At 36.4% G+C, this 18,469-nt stretch overlaps 1 long non-coding RNA gene across 1 annotated transcript; it reads right to left on the bottom strand.

The window, feature by feature from the left end:
* Positions 1-6,948: 6,948 nt before the first annotated feature.
* LOC125490873 lies at positions 6,949-9,481 on the bottom strand. The gene is made up of 3 exons (XR_007267938.1): positions 9,202-9,481; positions 8,212-8,305; positions 6,949-7,009 (listed from the first exon to the last, which is right to left on the bottom strand). It is a non-coding gene; the product is annotated as an uncharacterized LOC125490873 (long non-coding RNA).
* Positions 9,482-18,469: the final 8,988 nt, after the last annotated feature.

Here is an 18,469-nt window from a genome sequence, read left to right as displayed (position 1 = left end):
ATTATACTCTTCGGTCTTCTGTATAATCTGCCTTACTGTGTGGATGTGGTCTATTGTACTAAAGCCTTTTCGAAACCCTGCCTGCTCTGGGGGCTGAAACTCGTCTAACTTTTGGGCAAGACGGTTCGTAATAATCCTTGAGAACAGCTTGTATACATGGCTTAAAAGCGAGATTGGTCTATAGTTCTTCAGAAGGGTTTTGTCACCCTTCTTAAAGAACAATACCACGACGCTCTCAGACCATGCCTCCGGTGTAATGCCATTGTGAAGAACCGAATTGAAGAGCCTCTGGAGCTGTTCGAGGATTGCAATACCTCCAGCTTTCAGAAGCTCTGTAGTAATTCCGTCTTCACCCGGAGCCTTGTTGTTTTTAAGCTGCTCAAGGGCTATCCTAATCTCGCCTATGTCGACGTCAGGGATGTCGTCAGTGTAGTGGCGTATTAGTGGCGCTCTGGAATCGGTGAGCTGAGCCACAGACTTCTGCGCGTGTGAAGCATAAAGTTTTCCGTAAAAACCTTCGATTTCGGCAAGAACCTCCGGCTTAGAGGCAACGATATTATCATCTGCAGTCTGCAGACCTCAACTTCGTCAAGTGGCTTCTCCCAAGTTGCTGAACGAAGACTTTTGACCCCCGGTTTTGCTCAATAATCGACGGTGTCAGCTAACTTCAAACCAAATTTCGTTACAATCGGTTCAGCCGTTTTGAAGTGAAGAAGTAACAAACATACGTAAACACACACTAAAACACTTGCATACAAACTGTCACATTTATAATACCTATTACAACAAACACTCACACCTTGCACTAATGTACTCCCTTGCGGGGTAGGCAGAGGTGCATTGCTGCACCCACTTTTCGCCAGTGTTATATTAGTCCCAATGTAATAGGGGGCGGGCCTATTGCCATTTTTACGGGCACATCCAAGACCCGAAAACAAATTCATTGTTTAATATCATCAATAACTGCGGCAATTATAGGCATATTATGGTGTGGTCCCAGCATAAACAGTGTGCTAGCGTACTCGTAGCAGACTCGTAGCAGTCTCATAGCAGTCTCGTAGCAGTCTCGTAGCAGCCTCGTAGCAGTCTTGTAGCACCGCTTGCTACGGCGCGTAGCAAGACAATGAACGTTTCATTTTGCTTTTGTAAGTATTTGTATCTTTATGGAAACAGATACACATAATTATAATAAAATTCCAATATTTTAAGAAGTTAATTATTTATTTACATAAAGAGTTGATTCTATTCTGAAGTTTTTCAACAGATTATTAATCCACCTGTAAAAAAACAAATTATAAATTTAATTAAACTATTATGATTTAAAATTTAGATTATATACATCCTTATACTGGTAGAAGACACTAAATCACTTTCCACTCGACTAAATTACTAGCCTAGTGAGAATAAGACTGTCTTGTGTCTTCTAAGACATGGATAATCTGTAGGTATATTTATCGGAGGCTTATTTATACTTGATTTAAATGAACATTTCAGTACCGAACCCGGGACCTTTTGCATAGCAGTCAGGGCCTCAACCACTACGCCATTCGACCGTCATTCATATAAGTCATGCACTTGGGACTTTGATTGCTTACCGCGCTTACACGAGTTAGGATAACGCTGTCGGTAGGGGGGGCGGCGCAGCCCGCGGTAGACAAGACGGATGCCCTGAAAATTAGCATTATTATACACTCACGGGCAATGAAAAGGTTCCACTGAGAAAAACACCAAATTACTCCTAAGCGGAAAAAGCTAGCTTTATAACGCCTTCTGAAACATTAAAGTACCTACATTTCAACTAAAAACGGTAATACTATTTTGTCCAAATTTTAAATAGAGTATTTGAAAAAATTGGGGTCATTCGGTGTCATTCGGCTTTTTGTGAGTCCCGCGGGCAATGAAAAAGTTCCACCTACAAAATGCCGACACCAAACGACCCCAATTTTTTCAAAGATTAATTTAAAATTGGATAAAAATATTACCGTTTTTATTTAGAAATACCCTGATGCTATGTAAGATGTACTCCAATGTTGCAGAAAACGCCATTAAGCTAGCCTTTTCCGTTTAGAAGTAATTTGGTGCTTTTCTCAGTGGAACCTTTTCATTGACCGTGAGTGTAGTTTTAAAACCCTTACATTGTATCCTTACCTCATCTCTGTTTTGATGCAAATAAATATTATTCTTATTAACTAGCTGTTCCCACGAGCTTCGCTTTGCCTTAAAAAGTTTTACCGTGGGGATTCAGCCTATATCCTTTCTCAGGGTCTAGACCACCTGTATAACAAATTTCATTTAAATCCGTTCAGTAGTTTTGGCGTGAAAGAGACAGACAGACACAGTTACTTTCTTATTTATAATATATAATAGAAGGATACATATGCTAGCCTAGCACGGGGCGCAAGACGTGACAAAAGTTCTCCGTCGTATCTCGAGGCCGCGCGATGTGAGTGAGCGCGATGCAAAACTTTTGAAGAGGTAATCAGAGGGTCTTGCTTGTGCTGTTATAATTATTACAAATATATGAAACTAAGTATTCCCACGAGCTTCGCTTCGCCTTAAAAAGTTTTCCCATGGGAATTCCGGGATAAAAAGTAACCTATGTGTTAATCCAGGGCGAGGGCTAACTTCATTAAGTAACAAACGTACACACAGACAAACTTTCGCATGTATAGTAGGATTGATAAATACTTGATATTGTTAATGAGATGGTAATAAAGCAGTTTTTCTTGATCTGACCCGATTTCAATTAAGTCCATACGATAATTGCACCTTCTGTGAGTGGACTGCCGACTGGTAGAAAATTCTTAAAAAATTCAGTCCAACCTTTGTACACTTATGCAATAAAGGACTACATTAATAAATATTTCTTCAAATATAAGTGCAGTAAAACAGTAAAGTTATTGGCAAAATAAATGTTTTAGTAAATTGTTTAAACTATTTCACACAAGTTGTTCTTAACTTCAACCCTTTTTGTCTTATTGTAACAACCTTATCAACATCCTGTATAATAGACTAACTCCGAAATCCATAGAGCATTTTGATATTTTACAATAGCTTTAAAATTAATGTTGTGATATAACCATTTCAACTTTTTGATTGACGTAAAGAGTCGAAACTCGTGTGTTTCGAAGTTAATTTTAAGATTGTTGTAAATTTACAATTTGGTCAAATCTGCCGAAGAACCGATAACGTTGAGGTAGAAGAGTTCTCGAGTGGAGACCACGAACAGGTAAACGCAGCGTGGGACGCCCTCCTGCCCGCTGGGCTGACGTCCTTAGGCGGGTAGCCGGTAGTGGTTGGATGACGAAGGCCGAGGACCGAGTGTTGTGGCGCTTCTTGGGAGAGGCCTATGTACAGCAGTGGATGATTATTGGCTGATGATGATGATGAAATTTACAATATGGTCTATGAATTTGAGGGTAAGAATCTTACCCCCTCAGAGCCCGAATCCTGTGCAAGCACTACTGCCAGGACGGCGAAAAGAGACAAAACAAACACGAACAGCTTCATATTGAAATTCGTCAATTGACTGAATACTGAAAGATTGACAGAACGGGCTTATAAAGGAAATTTCATAATCGAATTAATGTTTACACTTGAACCGTGTAATGTAATTTCAGGTATTTTCATGTCTACTTAATTCATGAATAATCATTCATAATTACTACATGTGAAATTGGAAATTATTGATTGAATAAACATAACATTTTCATTTTGAAAATCTTCAGTTGACTGATTTGATTACAGAAAAATCGAAACACCAACTTATAAAGATTTTTTTAAATCAAATTTATTTTTAAATTTCAACCGTCAAGATTTTTCATGCCTACTTCATTTATTTATTATGAAAAGATGTAAATTTACATGTGAAATTGTTAATTAAAGAAACTACATACATATTACCTATGCTCACGACTGTGATCCCCGAAGGGGTAGTAAGAGGTAACTCGCAAGCGAGTCACCCGCTTTTCGCTACACATTTTGTACTGTGATAGGTTGCGCGAGCCGTATTGCAGTTTTTGAATGAGTACAATGCATTTAGGGTAACACACTAAAATTCTTCAATTGGAGATTGTTTGTCTGTGTGTACGTTTGTTACTTAATGAAGTTAGCCCTCACCCTGGATTAACACATAGGTTACTTTTTATCCCGGAATTCCCATGGGAAAACTTTTTAAGGCGAAGCGAAGCTCGTGGGAATACTTAGTTTAATATATTTGTAATAATTATAACAGCACAAGCAAGACCCTCTGATTACCTCTTCAAAAGTTTTGCATCGCGCTCACTCACATCGCGCGGCCTCGAGAGCGAGTGCGACGGAGAACTTTTGTCACGTCTTGCGCCCCGTGCTAGGCTAGCATATGTATCCTTCTATTATATATTATAAATAAGAAAGTAACTGTGTCTGTCTGTCTCTTTCACGCCAAAACTACTGAACGGATTTAAATGAAATTTGTTATACAGGTGGTCTAGACCCTGAGAAAGGATATAGGCTGAATCCCCACGGTAAAACTTTTTAAGGCAAAGCGAAGCTCGCGGGAACAGCTAGTTAATAAGAATAATATTTATTTGCATCAAAACAGAGATGAGGTAAGGTTTTAAAACTACACTCACGGGCAATGAAAAGGTTCCACTGAGAAAAGCACCAAATTACTTCTAAACGGAAAAGGCTAGCTTAATGGCGTTTTCTGCAACATTGGAGTACATCTTACAGAGCATCAGGGTATTTCTAAATAAAAACGGTAATATGTTGATCCAATTTTAAATTAAATCATTGAAAAAATTGGGGTCGTTTGGTGTCGGCATTTTGTGAGTGGAACTTTTTCATTGCCCGCGGGACTCACAAAAAGCCGAATGACACCGAATGACCCCATTTTTTTCAAATATTTTATTTAAAATTTTGACAAAATAGTATTACCGTTTTTAGTTGAAATGTAGGTCCTTTAATGTTTCAGAAGGCGTTATAAAGCTAGCTTTTTCCGCTTAGGAGTAATTTGGTGTTTTTCTCAGTGGAACCTTTTCATTGCCCGTGAGTGTATAATAATGCTAATTTTCAGGGCATCCGTCTTGTCTACCGCGGGCTGCGCCGCCCCCCCTACCGACAGCGTTATCCTAACTCGTGTAAGCGCGGTAAGCAATCAAAGTCCCAAGTGCATGACTTATATGAATGACGGTCTAATGGCGTAGTGGTTGGGGCCCTGACTGCTATGCAAAAGGTCCCGGGTTCGGTACTGAAATGTTCATTTAAATCAAGCATAAATAAGCCTCCGATAAATATACCTACAGATTATCCATGTCTTAGAAGACACAAGACAGTCTTATTCTCACTAGGCTAGTAATTTAGTCGAGTGGAAAGTGATTTAGTGTCTTCTACCAGTATAAGGATGTATATTATCTAAATTTTAAATCATTATAATTTAATTAAATTTACAATTTGTTTTTTAAAGGTGGATTAATAATCTGTTGAAAAACTTCAGAATAGAATCAACTCTTTATTTAAATAAATAATAAACGTCATAAAATATTGGAATTTTATTATAATTATGTGTATCTGTTTCCATAAAGATAAAAAAAATATTACAAATACTTACAAAAGCAAAATGAAACGTTCATTATGTCTTGCTACGCGCCGTAGCAAGCGGTGCTACAAGACTGCTACGAGACTGCTACGAGTCTGCTACGAGACTGCTACGAGACTGCTACGAGACTGCTATGAGACTGCTACGAGTCTGCTACGAGTACGCTAGCACACTGTTTATGCTGGGACCACACCATAATATGCCTATAATTGCCGCAGTTATTGATGATATTAAACAATGAAGTATTATATGTATACATATTTGTTTAAACACAGATATTTGTTTTCGGGTCTTGGATGTGCCCGTAAAATGCCAATAGGCCCGCCCCCTATTACATTGGGACTAATATAATACTGGCGAAAAGTGGGTGCAGCAATGCACCTCTGCCTACCCCGCAAGGGAGTACATTAGTACAAGTTGTGAGTGTTTATATTATTATTTTTGTATGTACTAAGGGTGGATCATGTTGAAATGAGGTAAAGTAAAAAAGGTATATTGCAAGAAACCTATAATTTTCTATATTATGTAAACCATACTATCTATAATTATAACGAATGTACTAAGATATAAGCAGTTGTTTTTCTTATTAATAAATGAAATTTACTACGGTCAAGTCCTTTAAAAACAGTACCTTTTAAGAAAAAATCTCCTAGTAAGTACAAGTATTCGTAATAATTTTCATGCAAAAATATGATATTTACTTTAAAAGTAATAAGTTTATAAGTTACGTGTTTAAAGTTATTGGATACTAGCGACACCCGCGAGCTTTGTTTCGCCTTAAAAAGTTTTCCCGTGGGAATCCTGCGATAAAAAGTACCCTACATAATCGACGGTGTCAGCTAACTCCATACCAAATTTCGTTACAATCGGTTCAGCCGTTTTGAAGTGAAGAAGTAACAAACATAACTACACACTAAAACACTTGCACACAAACTGTCGCATTTATAATATTTATTACAACAAACACTCACACCTTGTACTAATGTACTCCCTTGCGGGGTAGGCAGAGGTGCATTGCTGCACCCACTTTTCGCCAGTGTTATGTTAGTCCCAATGTAATAGGGGGCGGGCCCATTGCCATTTTTACGGGCACATCCAAGACCCGAGAACAAATATCTGTGGTTTAAACAAATATCTGCCCTAGCCGGGTATCGAACCCGGGACCTTCGGCTCAGTAGTCAGGGTCACTAACCATTACGCCATTCGGTCGTCCTATCGAATACCTATTAGTAATAAGGAAGTAGGATTATGTAACATAGGATGAAGGTAGAGAAAGAAGTGCTTGGTATCAATTTTTAAATCATCTATGCACTTGTATGTGCCATAAATGATTTAAAACAGAGGTAATATTAAAAAATAAAACAACGATATTAAAACAAAAGTTCTTCATTTATTTTCATAAAGAAAACTGAAGCTTTCAACCAACTGGAACTGCAAACAAAAATGAAATCATAAATTGACTGCGAGAGTAAAACATTTAATACGTGATTGATTAGATTACATCAGTTTTTTTTTCTAATTTACAAAATTTGTAGACTATATTAAGGGTGAGGCCACACGAGCGTAATTTTGTGAGTACGCTCGAGTGGCCTCACCATAAGGTTGTTTAGGATGATGAGCAATAAGGAGCCCCTTTCGGATTACTATAAGTACCACTTTTACAAATTTTATAAGTACATTCGGCGCACTCTTAATTCAGCAATCGTTGCTTATGACTGTAACTGGCTAGACCATAAACGGTGACACCTTATCCATTTGTCATAAACACATGGATACGTAGTTTAAACAGAAAACTTAACCAGTATTTGTATGGCATAGTAAAGAAGAGTACTATGTACTGATAGCCCCGGCACTATCAGTAGATAGCGCAATATTATTTTACGTAGCTTATACAGGGACTCTAGTACGGGTTTTGCAATTTACGTAAACGTAAAAACATTACCCTCCTCCTTCGGCAGTCGGGTAAAAACTTTTGGTTTACTTCTGTCGCCTGCATACATTATGTGACAAAAGTTTCATGACAGTTTGAGGCGCCACTTTGTATGCGAGAAAACTGAAACTTTTCTAATTTCCGACACTCAGTTTTCGATTCATACAAATAAAATTATACTCTAGAGTGTCATCCCCGAAGGGGTAGGGTAGTCGGGCTTATACTTTTCTAAAAGACAAAATTACTGATCAAACCATACAAAGTGTTGCATAGTGGATTCTCAACAACCTTTGTTCTACGAATTTCGGAAATTCATGGAAGAAAATCCAACTCCCCAAACAAAAAAGTCATGTGTTCAACAAAATGTATCCTGTAGACACTCAGAAAAATCATAGCTGCCTTTTTTGGAAATTCGTATAAAAAGATTTTATACATGGTTTTGCAAAAAGGGTATACTAAGCCGAAACCTACGTGTCCAGCATGTTATATCTAAGAACGAATATCAGAATGTCACAATTCGTAAGAAAACATTCTCCGAAAGAAGAACATAGAAACTTTGCTGGTCACGTGACTTTTTACTGCATACGTAGGTTTCGGCTCAGTATACCCTTTTTGCAACACCACATATAAAATCTTTTTGTACGAATTTTCAACAAAAGCCAGCCATATTTATTTTAGAACATCCTGTATAAGCAGTCCTTACATCCTCTGGCACAGGGCTCATCGGGGCCGCATAAGTTACCCTGTGGGCGGTACCGCTCGGGATGGTCCCTGATGTCCAGCTTGCGACGGACACGCTGGGGAAGAGGGGTGTTGTAAGGTTAGTGTGTCTGCGAAGCTGTGGGGTGGTATAAGTTAACGTAATGGCGTTAAGGGCCCATTCACGGGCGCGCCAATCCGCGGATTTGTCGCTGGCGATAAGTCAGCGGATTGGTAGGTGCGGCTCGCCATCTCGAGACGCGAGCGCCACGAGAGTAGTACTAATATGTTCCTTGTGCATGGGTCGACAATCGACTGGCGTGCAATTCGTGTTCGTGTTGTGTGTGGGCGATGACGGGTTTGTCCACGAAATGGTACGGCTCGGGGCTCGGCTCGCGGTGCGTGAAGTGAATGGGGTACTTTAGGAGTTAATGCTAATGTGAGATGTCAGTCAAATTTCAAAATTTACGAATTTTTTTTCGAGAATTCTGCAATTTTTTCTAGAGCAAAAAAAAGTTGGTTAGGATGTGGATTTTTGTCTCCTCCTCATGGGATTACGATAGCGTATGGGATACCCGGCCTGTATGTATATGCCTGTAGTGACGAATTAGGATGACTATAAAAAAAACAATCGAAAATCGGTCGAGAATTGTCGTTTGTTTTTCTCTGTGTTTTACTAAGGTCTTATCAATACTAGATTCACCCGATAGGGGTACATCAGTAGTAGCTTGAATACGGGCTGACCCGTTTATTAGGGGCCTTGCACCAACATATTAAATCTAGATTTAGTGTCAAATGTCGATTTAAGAAACGTCAGTCCATATAAAATTTGACACTAAATCTAGATTTAATTTAATATGTTGGTGCAAGTGGCCCTAATAAACGGGTCAGCCCGTATTCAAGCTACTACTTATGTACCCCTATCGGGTTAATCTAGTATTGATAAGTCTCAATAAAGTAGATAAGTCTAAATAAATAATTGAAAGGAACTTACCCCCTGACCAAGCACTGCAGCCATGACGGCGAATACAGACAGAACAAACACAAACAATTTCATCTTGAAATCCTTCAGGAGACTGAATACTGAAACATTAACTCCTCGACTTATAAAGGAATTAATAATAATAATTAATAATAGCATCAATGTTGAAATTTGTACCGTGAAATTAAATAATGTTAAATTTCAACGATTTTCTACACTTAATTTATCATTCAATTAAGTATTAATTCTAATAACTAAACGTATATTTCTCACCGAATTATAAAGGAATAATCAGCATATTAAGAGTCTCATTTCAATTTCATACCAAGTTAAATCAATTTTCTTTATTACTACTGAGTTCCTACAATTTCACAGTAATGTAACAATTAAAGTTCAATTAAACTGTAACCAAATGAGACATATAAATTTCACTACACGGTTTTATTTTATCATAAACAATTTCATACTATTATAATCAATTTTAATTTCAAACATTAATAATATCGTCAATTTTCCTTTAAGGTAAACGATGCGATCACCGCCACCCAAAAAAAGTGATGGTGTCACCTCCAATCAAACTCAATTTACTGAGAGTAAAAGTAGGTTTTAGTCATTGGGCGTATTCAAATTACACGATATTGTGTTATATGCATCTAATAAGATAGAATTGGTGTCTGTAACTTTTCTAGAAAAAGAAATATATCGTAAGTTTCCCGCTCAGCGGAGTTTACCAGATTTTTTCATTCAGTTACAAGATCAGCCACGTAAGAAAATAGGTTTCTTACGTAAGAGTTTTTATGTTATATAACTGGCTGTTCCCACGCGCTTCGCTTCGCCTTAAAAAGTTTTCCCGTGGGAATTCCGGGATAAAAAGTAGCCTATGTTCTTTCCCAGGGTCTAGACCATATAAATGTCCCAGTTCCGTTCGGCAACGGTCGTATTCCCGAGCGTTAGAAAACTATTATGTATTTAGAGTGGTTAAGTGCATTTTCTTCATGAAATTTTAGTAGAATTATGTTATTGGTGCTAAAAGAGATAATTGATTTATCAGTAACGAAATTTGATTCGATTATTCATAATATTCCATAATATTAAAATTTACTTCGAAAATGTTACAGTAGGTACTTTTCAAGTGTCTTACTGAAGCTGATGTAAAGATGGATGAAAGAAGGTTTGAATAACACAAGGTTTATATTATAAGGAGAAATGGATTTCAAACACAGGTTTACATTACAATTTTTAAATCTCAGTTCAAAAGTATTTACAGCACTGATTATTTCACATTAATAAAAATGTTTACATTAAAATCTCAGTTCAAAAGTATTTACAGCGCTGATCATTCACAATAATATTACAATTACAAACTTGGTCTTTTGGGTGTGGCTTTATTGGCAAAGTGAAGTCTATCAATGTGACGTATATTTTATTCTTAAATGTGCCTCATAATATGGCGTCGTCAAAAATAATTAAAGTTGAAATTAAATTCACATTTGAAAAAAATAACAAGAACGATGTGTATTTGCAGCTCTTTATAATTCCACAAAAGTAATACTGATCTTGACCTTGAGACCTTTGACTGATCGGTGACAGCCACCGACCGCCCAAATTGATTTCGTTTATGTGTCACATGATATTGACTACTATTTCTTTCGAACAAGGATCAAAATGCAAGTGCTTTGTTTAATTCAATGATTCGGGTGTTTCCGGGAATACGACAGTTTGCGAAGATTTGCATGCGCATTATTAATATGGGAGAACTGTACCTATACCAAATTTCATTCAAATTCGTTCAGTAGTTTTGGCGTGAAAGAGTAACAGACAGACAGACAGACACAGTTACTTTCGCATTTATAATATTAGTTAGGATTAGGATTATCAATAAATTTCGTAACTTGAATTCTAAAATAAGTTATTCAACATGTTTACTAAGTATTTACGAAGGTTTTTGGTAGTTTAAATATATTATGTTAAAGTACGATAAAAAACGGCGGGTTTTGTTACGTAGCCAAATAATTAAGTGATTAATTATTCACAGAAAAATACTGTTTTTTGTTAGTGACGGTAATAGCCTCACAAAATATGGTAATACCAATTACCAACCACCTGGCTTCAAAATGGCGGTAAAATAATATTTATTTTTGCCTATAAAACATAGATTTTTATATATTTTATAGGAAAATAGACAAAATATACATTCCATACTTCCATAGAAAAATATCTAATATCGTTTTTAATCAACCGAAACCCTTGTTTTCGATGTTCAAAGTCAAAAAATGCCTTAAGGATGATAGCTGCCTTACCTTATAAGCTGGTCTGCCAATGTTTCAGTACTCAGTCAACTGAAGAATCTAAAAATGAAACTGTTCGTGTTTTTTATGTCTGTTTTCTCCGTCCTAACCCTGTAGCACAGAGCGCTAATAAGACGTGACAAAAGTTCTCCGTCGCACTCACTCTTCAAGCTGCGCCATGTGAGTGACGGCGATGCAAAGTGTAGTGATGGGTCAGGGGTCGGGTGCTGAGGGGATTCCACTTTTTCATTTCATTCATTTCGTTTCATTCATTCGGAAAATCAACAGCGATTACAAAATCGAAAAATTACATACTAGGTATATGAAACTAAAAATAAGGCCAATAACAGATTTTCTCAAAGAATATTAAAAATTAAGACGTATGAGTAGAGAGTTCCCTCAATGAGAAACTTCTCATTTACATTTTTTCTGCAAGTTTCAGTAAAATAAAGAAATAAAATTAAAAAAACTTAGAAATTAAGGAGTTAAAATTAAAATAATCTATGCATGCATTGTGCTGAAGGCACGTGTTTCCGCTCACATACCAGTAGAATTATGGGATAAAAACGAAGAACAAGAAAAAAAAGGGGAGGGGAGTCAACAATAGGTCGACTTTAATCTGGTAAGATTCTTAGTCTATCATAATATGTACTATAATAAATATAGTATGAACTTCTATGTAAGTAGGTATACAGGGTGTCCCAAAAGTCAACGTCATCCCTTAAAGGGCTGATAGGTCAGCTCATGAGAGGCCAGAATATCAGAATATGACCTTAGTAAAAACTCGATAATTTTCGAGATATTGACACTTTTATAAATTTGCTATAAATCGACACCTTGGATCAGTTTTTTGCGTGCCGCCGGTACAAAAATCCATATTGTTAGAATTTGTTTGGTGTTGCATCATTCTGTATAGCCCTGCTATTGATCGCAGTCAAAAAAAATATCGAGTAATGCTGTATGTTTAAAAAAAACACGGTTTTCAAAGTCATAAAAGGTAATCGTATTTTTTTATAAACAACTTTGACTCTACATACTGTAAAAAAAATATACCACGCAAACCTGGCACCTTATTTGAAAAGATTTCTCATTTAATGCAGTTTCCAAAATGGTATGAAACGTTGCTGTTGTTACAATTAACAAAAAAGTTATTGCTATTTTAGTACAAAACGACCTCGATGTAAAATTGTTTGAAGGAAATTTATCTGACTGAATTTATTAAGGGTAAGTCATGTTGGAATGAGTAAAAGTAAAATAGGTGGTGTGGCCGGGAGTGGGAAAAGAGACAACGTTGTCACAGAATAAAAAAAAACGCATTTTGAGTATCTTTCTCGAAAAAAGTGGACTATAGCAACTCCACATTCCCCATAAATGTAGCACATGGTAACGTACATTCCTGAGTAGTGCTAATGTGTGATATTGTACAAGTAAAACGCTTACACATGTACATTGTACACCCACAGTATCCAAAAAAGGGACAGATCAGTCATTAGCATTACCTCTAATTACTTGTTATTTATTTTAAAGTTATTGTTAAACAAAACCAAACTCTCAAAATTATGATTATGACCATTAATGAGTATTATTTTTTGCTGATTATGTACTAAATATAATAATGTGGTGTTATAATTTTGAGAAATAAAAATAAAAGTCAATAAATGTTTGTTTTTTTAAAATAAGGTGTAAAAAACGCAAAACATGTTTTATAAGAGTTTGGTAAGTTTTTTCTTAGCTATTTTTGCGTCATCTATGTTGCCACGGCTGACCCCACCACCTATTTTACTTTTACTCATTCCAACATGACTTACCCTTAATAAATTCAGTCAGATAAATTTCCTTCAAACAATTTTACATCGAGGTCGTTTTGTACTAAAATAGCAATAACTTTTTTGTTAATTGAAACAATAGCAACGTTTCATACCATTTTGGAAACTGCATTAAATGAGCAATCTTTTCAAATAAAGTGCCAGGTTTGCGTGGTATATTTTTTTTACAGTATGTAGAGTCAAAGTTATTTATAAAAAAATACGATTACCTTTTATGACTTTGAAAACCGTGTTTTTTTTAAACATACAGCATTACTCGATATTTTTTTTGACTGCGATCAATAGCAGGGCTATACAGGGTGATGCAACACCAAACAAATTCTAACAATATGGATTTTTGTACCGGCGGCACGCAAAAAACTGATCCAAGGTGTCGATTTTCAGCAAATTTATAAAAGTGTCAATATCTCGAAAATTATCGAGTTTTTACTAAGGTCATATTTTGATTTTCTGGCCTCTCATGAGTGACCTATCAGCCCTTTAAGGGATGACGTTGACTTTTGGGACACCCTGTATTTGTAATATTATAGTTGTAGAGTAGTAGTATATTAATGAATCTACATTCCCTTTTAACATCTACACTACACCCAATCTTAATCTCTTATTCGAAAGTTTATTAGAAATTTGTTCATTAACCTGAAATTTTCATACTGAAGTTGTATTAACCTAATATTTACCTAAATTAAAATTAGAATTAATTTTATAGTACTTACACTATAATCTCGCTGAGTTGCAGGAAGGAACATTAAGCTAATGTCGGCATTAAATCTATGTCTATCTCTTTCTGTCCGTATACTGTCAAAGCAAGGCAGCTATACATTTAATGTCGCAACTCAGCGTTAGTCTATTATAGTATTTGTTTTTTGACAGTTGAAATCACATAACATATTTGATGACTGCAAAGGAAAACCAACTTTACTTACCAGACATAAGGAAACGTCTAAAATAAAGGTTGACTGGAAGAAATCGCGTTTAGGCGATAAGTCCGCCTTTGTATATATATACTTCAAGACCGCGAACGCCATAACAATAACATCGTTTCTTTCCCGCTCTTAGATTTTAATCAGAAAAAGTGGTAAATTAGTGATAAATGTACAAGTGACTTATATCTACGTATAGCTCATTCCATAAGCTACAAAGTGTGATAAGTGTCAATTCACAATTCCAAACTATATGTGAGTAATCAACATAAACATTATAAATATTTTTCGTAACGGTCAAACTGCACGGACGTTAGACGCGGCGCGTGGCCCTCCCGCCCCGCCCCCCCGCGACCAGCTACTGCTACACGCACACATACGCAGCGCTGTCTATGCACGGATCTGTTGCCACGGAACAATAATAAAGAAGAAGTATCCTTCACATTCACACGTTTGATCTCACGGACTAATAATAAAGAAGAGTAGTCTTACACCAAAATGCCACCCACTAATAATTATGGAAAATGTGCAGGCTGCCGTAATAATATACCAAATAAAGAATTTATTAACTGTTCAATCTGTGGACATAGGTACGATCTCCAGTGTGCTAATGTCTCAGAAAAACTATTTCTTTTAATGGAATTGGAGCACAAACGCAAGTGGAAATGTCAGGAGTGCCTTAGTAGACGACCAAAAGGTGACAATTCGAACACTCCTGCTCGCGCGGTAGCTGCATCCGTCTGCGAATCCCCATCGGCAACGTCCAATGTCGCAACTACTAATGCAAATGTGACCACTCGTGCTAAACGGAACCCGACGTCATCAACTACTAATACCTCCCCTGATGTTGAAAACTACGTCACCGAAACCATGTTGCGAGACATTTTAAAACAGGAGCTGACAGGCAGTTTTAAGCAAACCATTAAAGAAGTAGTAGCAGTCGACCTCAAGGCTATAAATGATTTGATCTCTGGTTTTCGCGATTCGTTGTCATTTTTTAATGAACAATTTGAAAGTATGAGAACTCTTATATCTGAGAAGAATGATACAATAAAGAAACTAGAAGCCGATAACACTGCCCTGAACTCAACCGTTAAAGATCTTTCAGGAAGGTTACATCTTGTAGAACAACACATGCGCGATAACAATATTGAAATAAATGGAATACCTGAAAATCGATCTGAAAATTTGGTGGAATGCTTTAATAAGCTAGCAATTGTAGTAGATAACCCGCTCAAGAAAGAAGATATAGTAAACGTAACCAGAGTCGCCAAAATAAATAAAGACAGTGCCCAGCCTCGAGCTATAATAGTTAAACTATGTAAAAAAGAAGACCGTGACTCAGTTCTGGCTGCTGTTTCTAGATTTAATAAAAAGAATCCTAAAGACAAACTCAACTCCAAACAACTAGGCTATGAAGGGCCCCAAAAACCAGTATTTGTATCGGAACATCTCACTCCAACCAACAAATCACTGCATGCTGCTGCACGGATTAAGGCTAGAGAAGCTGGCTACAAGTTTGTCTGGTTTAAGAATGGCAGAATATTTGTGAAAAAAGACGAAACAAGCCAGCGTTACACCATCCACAACCTGGACAGTCTCAAACATATAGTTTAAATTAGTATTAAGTAGTTTATTTTAAATACCTATAAACGTGATTCTTTGATCTCAATTTTTAAAATGTTTGATATTTATTATCAAAATGTTCGTGGTCTTCGGACCAAGACAAATGATGTAATGAACAATATTTTGCAGTGTAATTACAAAGTAATAATTTTTACAGAAACTTGGCTTAATTCTAGTATAAACATCAGTGAGCTAATTGACTCTAGATATATTGTATACCGAAGAGATAGACGTGAAACCATTAATACTAAAATTGACGGGGGAGGAGTCCTTATAGCGGTATCCCGTGATATACAATCTGTCCGAGTTTCTAATTATGAATCTGATTGTGAAGATTTATGGGTCAGTGTACAAGTTAAAATTAATGATACTATTCAAAAAATTGCCTTATGTGCTGTTTACTTACCTCCGCCTGTTAAAAAAGATACTTTAGATAATTATTTGAATAATGTAGACACAGTAATGAATGATGTAGACAATGTTATCATAGTCGGTGATTTCAATCTTGGTTTTCTCAGTTGGAGTAGACATTCTAGTAATAGTAACCATATGATACCCACCAATAGTAAAAATTGTAATTTAGGTTACTCTCTTATAGATTTTCTATCCATAAATAATTTATATCAAAGCAATAATATTTTAAACATTGACAATAAACTGTTGGATCTCGCACTTAGTAACATTCCCGATGTTTCTATATCGGAGCCCTTAGACTTACTTAGTAAATTAGATACTAAACATCCTCCACTGTTACTCACTATCCCATCTTCTAACATGGCTTACCTTCGACCTCGTAATAAGACCCGATATAATTTTTTTAAAGCAGACTATACCAACATTTTTATTGAACTCTCCAAAATTGACTGGCTTACCGAATTCGTAGATTGTGAAAATACTGATGGAATGGTTCAAATATTCTATAAAATAATTAATGAAATAATCGATAAGTATGTTCCTAAGCATAAAACCTCTAAATCTAAATGGCCACCTTGGTTTACTGTCCCATTAATAAAACTATTAAATGAAAAGGAAAAATTAAGGAAAAAGTTTCGAAAGTACAATAACCCTCGTGATAAATTAGAATTTGACTTGATAAGAAACCAGTGTCACAAATTAACAGCAAACTGTTACACTACTTATAGATCAAAGTTGGAGCAAAACATTCCAAAGAACCCAAAAGCGTTCTGGGGTTTTATGAAAGCTAAGAGAAAATCATCTGCTTGTCTTCCAGCTGAAATGAAAAATGAGGGCTCTATTGCTGACACCGGTCCTGATATTGCTAACCTTTTTGCTTCTCATTTTTCATCAGTTTACACAGTCAATTCTATTACTACACAATATAATGAGAACAGTCCACCTTCATCAACTATTTCCCCTAACAACATAAGTAATTTGTCCAATTTAGTATTTACTGAAACGGATATACTAAAACAATTGAAGCAAATAGATATTTACAAAGGTGCTGGACCCGACGGCATTCCTCCTATTTTTGTAAAAAGATGTGCATCTAGACTAACTTTTCCTCTTTATCTCATTATAAATAGTTCCCTCAAATATGGTATCTTTCCGGCAGAGTGGAAAAAAGCAAGAATTATACCAATCTATAAAAAAGGCGATCAAAGTGATATTAAGAACTACCGACCAATTTCAATTCTATCCTGTTTTTCTAAAATATTCGAATCACTCATGTATAAATCTCTATCTCACACCTTTCGAGAACTGATTTCCGAATTCCAACATGGTTTTATCAGCGGCCGCTCAGTTCAAACCAACTTAGTTGAATACATCTCAGAACTAGCTGATGCACTTGATAAGGGACATGAAGTTGATGCTATTTACACAGATTTTTCTAGCGCGTTCGACAAAGTTGACCACAATCTATTGCTGCATAAACTTAATTATTCAGGAATTAAGGGATCTTTGTTGCTTTGGTTTAAATCATACCTACACAATAGACCACAAAGTGTTGTTGTTAACGGTTATGACTCTAATATTTATCCTGCTGTATCGGGTGTACCGCAGGGCTCTCATCTTGGCCCACTTTTATTCTTGATCTTCATTAATGACATTACTTCCTGCATTCAACATTGTAAATTTTCTCTCTATGCCGATGATCTTAAAATTTATAGAACAGTTAATTCCGTAAACGATATAAATCTAATTCAACAAGACATAAATAGGATACAAATCTGGTGTGACAGAAACAAAATGTGTCTCAACATAAATAAATGTTACTTTATAAAATTTACCAAAAAGAAAAACCCTTTAGTATCATTGTATAAAATTGCAAACCAAAATATTAGTCAAGTTCAGGAAATAAAAGATTTAGGCGTTATACTTGATAGCCAACTAAATTTTAAAAGTCATATAGACAGTGTCACTAAAAGAGCGGCTCAGATGCTTGGCTTTCTAAAGCGTAATACAAGGGGATTTAGTAATAAAACGAAAATCCTTTTGTATAACGCTTTGGTTAGGAGTATATTGGAGTTCGCAAGCGTGGTGTGGAACCCGCACTACGCCGTGCATTCGCAGCGCCTCGAGGGCATCCAGCGCGCCTTCACCCGCCACCTCGCCTTCATCAGCCCCGGCATCTCACACCGGTGTCCGTACGAACAGCGGT

This window comes from Plutella xylostella, chromosome 28 (assembly GCF_932276165.1).
Source record: "Plutella xylostella chromosome 28, ilPluXylo3.1, whole genome shotgun sequence".
In the NCBI taxonomy this organism is placed as follows: domain Eukaryota; kingdom Metazoa; phylum Arthropoda; class Insecta; order Lepidoptera; family Plutellidae; genus Plutella; species Plutella xylostella.
This window is presented reverse-complemented; position numbering and strand designations above follow the sequence as displayed.